The 5,964-nt window shown below is 40.6% G+C and overlaps 1 pseudogene across 1 annotated transcript; it reads right to left on the bottom strand.

The window, feature by feature from the left end:
• Window positions 1-320: 320 nt before the first annotated feature.
• Window positions 321-4,176, bottom strand: LOC307117219 (protein-glutamine gamma-glutamyltransferase K-like; annotated as a pseudogene). Its single transcript has 14 exons — window positions 4,089-4,176; window positions 3,841-3,974; window positions 3,574-3,765; window positions 3,211-3,462; window positions 2,969-3,087; window positions 2,679-2,786; window positions 2,373-2,550; window positions 2,150-2,288; window positions 1,876-2,068; window positions 1,635-1,788; window positions 1,112-1,396; window positions 834-994; window positions 614-750; window positions 321-468 (listed from the first exon to the last, which is right to left on the bottom strand). The product of its transcript is annotated as a protein-glutamine gamma-glutamyltransferase K-like (transcript).
• Between the last annotated feature and the right edge of the window lie 1,788 nt (window positions 4,177-5,964).

The following is a 5,964-nucleotide window of genomic DNA, read 5'->3' on the forward strand; positions in this document are numbered from 1 at the left end:
GGTTACACAAGGACACCTCAGCTTATTTTCTTTTTTTTACGTATTTCTTTCATTTCAATCAGCATCATCATCATCTGCATTAGAATGAATTCCTAATCCCATATCCCTAATCAATTATTAATCAACAGAATGAAAATCACAATATTTGGAGAACAAGTTCCAAGACCACAATCAAGCTGTAACATTTGTCTTTAGTAGATGAAGTGAAATTGCGTTTGCAACTCATGTGAAACTCACATTAGAAAGTTTTACTGAAGCATTTAGTCAACAACACTTTCTTTTCCTATGGAAATTCCCTCTCTGTTGGTTATTGGATTGGTTTAACAGTGCTTTTTGACCACAATGTTGGTGAATCCATGCACCTGAGTGAGCTGAGGACAGTCGAATGAGGCCAGAAGTTTATGTGAGCCGTGACACTTGGGAACAAATTTCTCAGTCAGGCACACGGTGGCATGTCCTGCAATGTCACTGCGGAAGAAAAAAGATTATTTAATATTACTATAATTTATATATTTTATTTTATTCTTACATTCAAGGAAATTATATTTCTGTTATTAAAATAATGCAAAACTTGTTTATTGTTTTACTGAGCAATTCATTAAATGAATTTTACCCGTGGTTAACAACTCTGGGATGCTTCAGTCCAAGTCCCGTAAAGCGGAATACAGTGTTCTTCAGGACACAAGGCAGTGGATTCTGGAAGGTGATTTTCACTGGCACTTCTTGACCCAGGACAGCATCACAAACAGGCTGAGAAGAAGCACATACAAGACACAATTCAGCACTAAAATATTTCAACTGATCAACAGAATAAGTGAAATACTTTAACTCACAGCGATAACCAGATCTGGAGTGCGCAGTCTGAAGCTGTACTGGGTGGCCAGAATCTGCTTAGTCTGAGCGACGTGTCCAAAGAGGTTGAGCATCAGTGGGGCGTGATCCACCAGGTGCTCCTTATACTCGTCATAACTCAGGGTCCATTCCATAGGTTTGCCTATAAATATTCATGCTTTCATTACAAGTGTCTATTTTAAATGACTAACAGATTAACTTTACACACTAGTAACTGTGTGGTCTCATGCATTGCAACTCAAACTTGATCATTTCTCACATTCAGAGGGCTTGAGCTCAATGCATGTCTGGTCTCTCTTCAGGAAGGTCTTCCTGACTCCAGTGTAGTACGTGGCTGCTGCATGGCTGTGGAGGGTGACACTACGAGGTGAGCTGCATTTGTTTTTTAGATTGATGCAAAGCACGGCATCCTTTCCCACACACGGTCCATCACCCTTCAGGCTGACTTCACAGACCACATCCTCAGCGCAGGGCAGTGGGTATGTGCATCTCCTGGAGCCATGACGAAGGGCTGTTTCCAAAGCAGTGCACTTCTCAGACGAACCTGATTAATGGAAGCAGGAGGAGGCAAAGTACAATTAAAATGATTGATCCACTTTTACTATCAAGGTGTTTCTTTTTTGGCCTTTCACCTCTTTATGAGAAAGACATGGTAGGGAGTGTTATTGACTCAAACTTCATCCTCATAAGCACCATGGCTTAATGTGTATGGAGCATGGGTTACACCACATCACTTACCAGTTCAAATGTAAGTATTTTGTGGCATATGTTTGAATTCTCACCCAGTGGGTGTTTGTAGAGGTTTGTGATATCCACACGTTGATCTGAGCCGACGGCCTTGGTGCTGATGCAGTGACCTACTACATCCTTCTCAACGTGGACAACACCAAATGTCCCATTTTTTTCCCTCTGCCAGTAAACTTTATCATTGTTCACCTAGAGACACAAGGAAACAAACAGGAATCATAAGTCATTGTGTTAATCTCTGAATGACAGAATGCTAAATTAAAGGAGTTAACGCACTTCTGCAAAAATGAAGGGCACGTCATGCTTCAGGAAGGTCTGCCCACTGCGGATGGCAGCAACAGAGGTGGGGCCGCAGCGAAAGAAGCCCTGGCTGGTCAGCTGAGGAGTGGAATCAAGCACCTGCCAACCTCCAAAACCAGATGGCAAGTCTGAACGAGACATCCAGGCCTCATTCCACACGTGGTAGTTCCTACACGAAGAAAAGAAGACATTCACTTCATGCACATTCAGAGGAACTTTTGGCGACATCACAGATGTTCATGATACTTACCAGATTGAATTATGGTTCATGTGATCAATCAGCTGAAATTTCTCATCCAAATAGACGTCAGTTGTCAAACAGACATCAGTGTCATGAGCAGAACAGAAGTTTGAGACTGGACGAACAGGAATGCCCAAACACCTCAACACTGCGAGAAAGAAACCCAAGAAGAATAAGTGCCTCGCCTCTACAATCACTTTCTCAAACTTGTCTATTCTGCCTGATCTCTTACGTGTGTTGGTGACTCCAGCAAAGGCCAAGCTCTGTCCATATTTGACAGGTATTCCTCCACATTTGTGGAACTGTTTCAGGATGGCGCTGCTGCCGCACCAGGATGTAGGAGAAGTGCCATCTCCATAGCAGTTTGACCAGTTACCCATCAACACACCACAGTCTTTGTTGGCAATAACCTGTTAAAGAGAGACGGTTGAAAATGTTGTGTTTTTATGCAGCAGCAAGTTTCATGCATACAGTATGTACCATTTGATGCTCTCCAACATCAAATCAGAGTGTTGATGGAAAGAAAATGAATACTCACCATGTCAGACAACACTCTGGAAATGTTAATGGGGCTTCCCCATCCTGAGCAAGGGGCACAACTCTTCTCCAACACATATAAGCATGCAGCCAAGACTCCTTCATCAAACTAAGAATCAGACGGTAGAGTGACGAAATTGTGAAATATCTGGAATGTTAACTTTTGTGAAAGTTTTTTTCTTGTAACACACAGTCCCTTTTGAAATCAGTGGTTTTGCAGAGTCTCTCTGACATGCCGTAAACTTGTGTGTGGGCACTTTTGGAATGTGTGAATGAAAGTTTGGCTCTTACTTGACCAAAGTTCCATGTCCTGCAGCCGATCTGCTGTTTAGTTCCATAGTAGATTCTGCCCATGTCATTCAGCACATACTCAGCTCTCTCCGCCTCTTCATGCAGGTACACACAGTCGTCTGAGAACAGAGAAAATTAGACTTGAAGCTTCATAAAGCTTAATCGAGCTTTCTTTCCACATTCAATGTAATCTTCAAATAATCAGGTTTTGTTGGTTATTTTAAAGCGACTCAAACACGTACCTTTACACCACGGGTTGAACAGCATGTAGATGTCATTTTCAGGAACACATGGTGAAGTGAATCTTCCTCCTGCACAGTGAGTCACGACACTGAGTTGGTATCGTCCAACACAAGCAGTCGGAAGAGAGTGCACACACAGTTTGATTCGATGTTGGTCCTTTTCGACAATCTTTGCCCCCCAGCAGTCTTTCTTGAATTCTTCCACAATTGGAACGATCACAAAAGTGCCGTCCCGGATGGATGAGATATGACCTGTAAAGCACACAGAAGAACAAGAGATTCCAGTGAGGGTAGAAGTGCAAGTTCCTCCTCTATACTGTATCTGCGTGTGCTCTTGCTCGCGCGGGCCATACAGTAACTAACCTAGTTTCAGCTCCAGGTGAAGTTTGTCACAGCTGGGATTGAAAGGACGGCACAGATCAACCCACATATGGAAATACTGTCCTCTGCGGACGATGAGGTGATCATCTGGGAAACAGTGTGTGTGATGCTCCTGACGATTCTGTCCGGTCCTGCACTTGAGAAGATCGACTTTACTCACCCGGAGGAGAGCTTCTGAGAAAACGAAACAGCAGGAGACAAGCCATTAAATATCAAACAGATCCTTCATTGAGTTGTTACAACATTTACTATCACTTCCACAGACTCGCTTGACTGTGCATCCATACACTCCTTGATGACAACTTCTTTAGTCTCATAATCATGGCGTGGAGTGACAAAGTTGTAAGGATTCGTGTATGGAGTTGCACAAGGGTTGACGCATTAGTTTACACAAGGACTTGCACATAGGTTCACATATGTATTCACTCATGGATTCACATGAACATTTGCACATAGATTAACACCAGGGTTGGTGTAAACTGGTGTGCAGCATGGACCTTTCCAGCTGTCGTCCTCCTGCTGTATGGACGCTGGGAAACGGCCGACGCTGCAGACGTTTTTGCATTGGTTGTTTGCAAAAGACATCCTGCCAGAAAACGGGAAAAAGAAGATTGTGAAGGTTGAATTAAAAGATCATTGTTTGGTGATACGAAAGTTCAGGTGGATCATTCATAACGTCTGTTAGATCCTTTCTGGTGTATTTCCCTAAATATTAAATCAAAGAGCATTCAAATCATCAAGTCATGTTTCTAGAACTCAAGCTGCATTTATTAGACAGTAAGGTAAATCATCCTAACCTTTTTCTTGTGGTGGGTTATTAAGGGTCCAGAAAAACAATGAATATGTGCAAAATGAAACCAGAAAACAAATCTGAAGTGAAGTCAAAAGTTGATTACTTACTTGTTTTAGTCCTTGTCCTTGTTTAAGAGAAACTGAACCGAGAACTTGATTTACTGAAGCAAGTGAACAGTGAGTCCTGCTTTAACCAGCTGTTCTTTCCACAGCAGTCCTGGCTATATATACACTTCATGTCCAACTCCACCCCTTCCGCATCTCCTGTGAGAATGAAGAAAGGATTTTGGGTGAGTGACATATGTTAATTTTAATGTTTACCTTTAGGGATGGTCAAATTAATGTCTTAGTTTAATTGTTTTGGACTGAAAGAGATTGAGAAATTCAAGATTAATGCTCATTTATAATAATGCTAAACTAGTCATGACAAGATCACAGGTGTGAATCTGTGATGATAATTAAAAATGTAATTAACATGAATTTAAGTAGTTTATTATTTGTGTATTCTCACTGATCTATTTTGTGGAAATTAAAAGTTGTATTGTTTTACTTAGGTCATGATTGATTACAGAACCTAAATATTGTTGTTGTTGTTGTTGTTTTAAAATGATATACATTTTAGGTAAAACAGACATGACGTTGTTGGAAAGTAATCTCACCTTAAACATGCGTTTTCTTAGCCTGGTTAAAACCAGACCATTCTCAGTAGTGACTGAGTTATGGTCTGGCAAAGCTTCATAGACAAATCATTTCCAAAGGGGCGTCACCAACGGGCGTCGCTCAAATGCCTCTGGGCGCAATTGGATAGACCTAAAACCAATCAGAGCGATGAGGGAGATGACGTATGCAGAGCGACGGAGAAACATCTGAGACTCTGGCCGTTTCTCAATATGCGTTCTTGTCTGTACCACTGTCTATGGTCTGTACTTGTGTTCTCAAATAGGAAATGTCCCCGGTTTACATTTCAGAAATCTGGTCACCTTACCTAAACCACATATTAATGTTTAATTATTTTTAAAATGTAAACGAAAAGAGGCAGGGTGTACTTCGTTTTATTATAAATATATAAGATAATGAATGTAGGCCTAACTACGCGTTGCCTGAACCACATGTGTGTGGCTAATATGTGTAAGTTTTTGTTTTGTTTTTTTATGAAATGAGGCAGTGGTGTTTTATGACATATTTTGTACGCGAACTTCTGACTTGCGTGGAGAATTAACTCCCGATGACGGTAATAGTTAATATTAAACATATTATAGCCACACAAATGTAGTGAAGGCAATGCATATTATCTTCAATGCATGTATATAACAAAACGAAATATTTAAAAAACCCGGCCTCTTTTCGTTTACATAAAAAAATAAAAACATGTAATATGTGTGCATAATATAGCCTATGATTATCACTGTAATACAATGAGATATGACATAAAACAAAATCCAGTCTCTTTTTGTTAAATGTTTGTTTAATGCGTGATCAATATCCATTTTAAAAGTATAAGTAAAAGGTATAAGAAGCTATACAATACATAAAGCAATTCAGTCAAAGAAAGTCAGCGCTATGAGACTACAACGATAAAGT

Source organism: Gobio gobio, assembly GCF_949357685.1.
Source record: "Gobio gobio genome assembly, chromosome: 21".
In the NCBI taxonomy this organism is placed as follows: Eukaryota; Metazoa; Chordata; class Actinopteri; order Cypriniformes; family Gobionidae; genus Gobio; species Gobio gobio.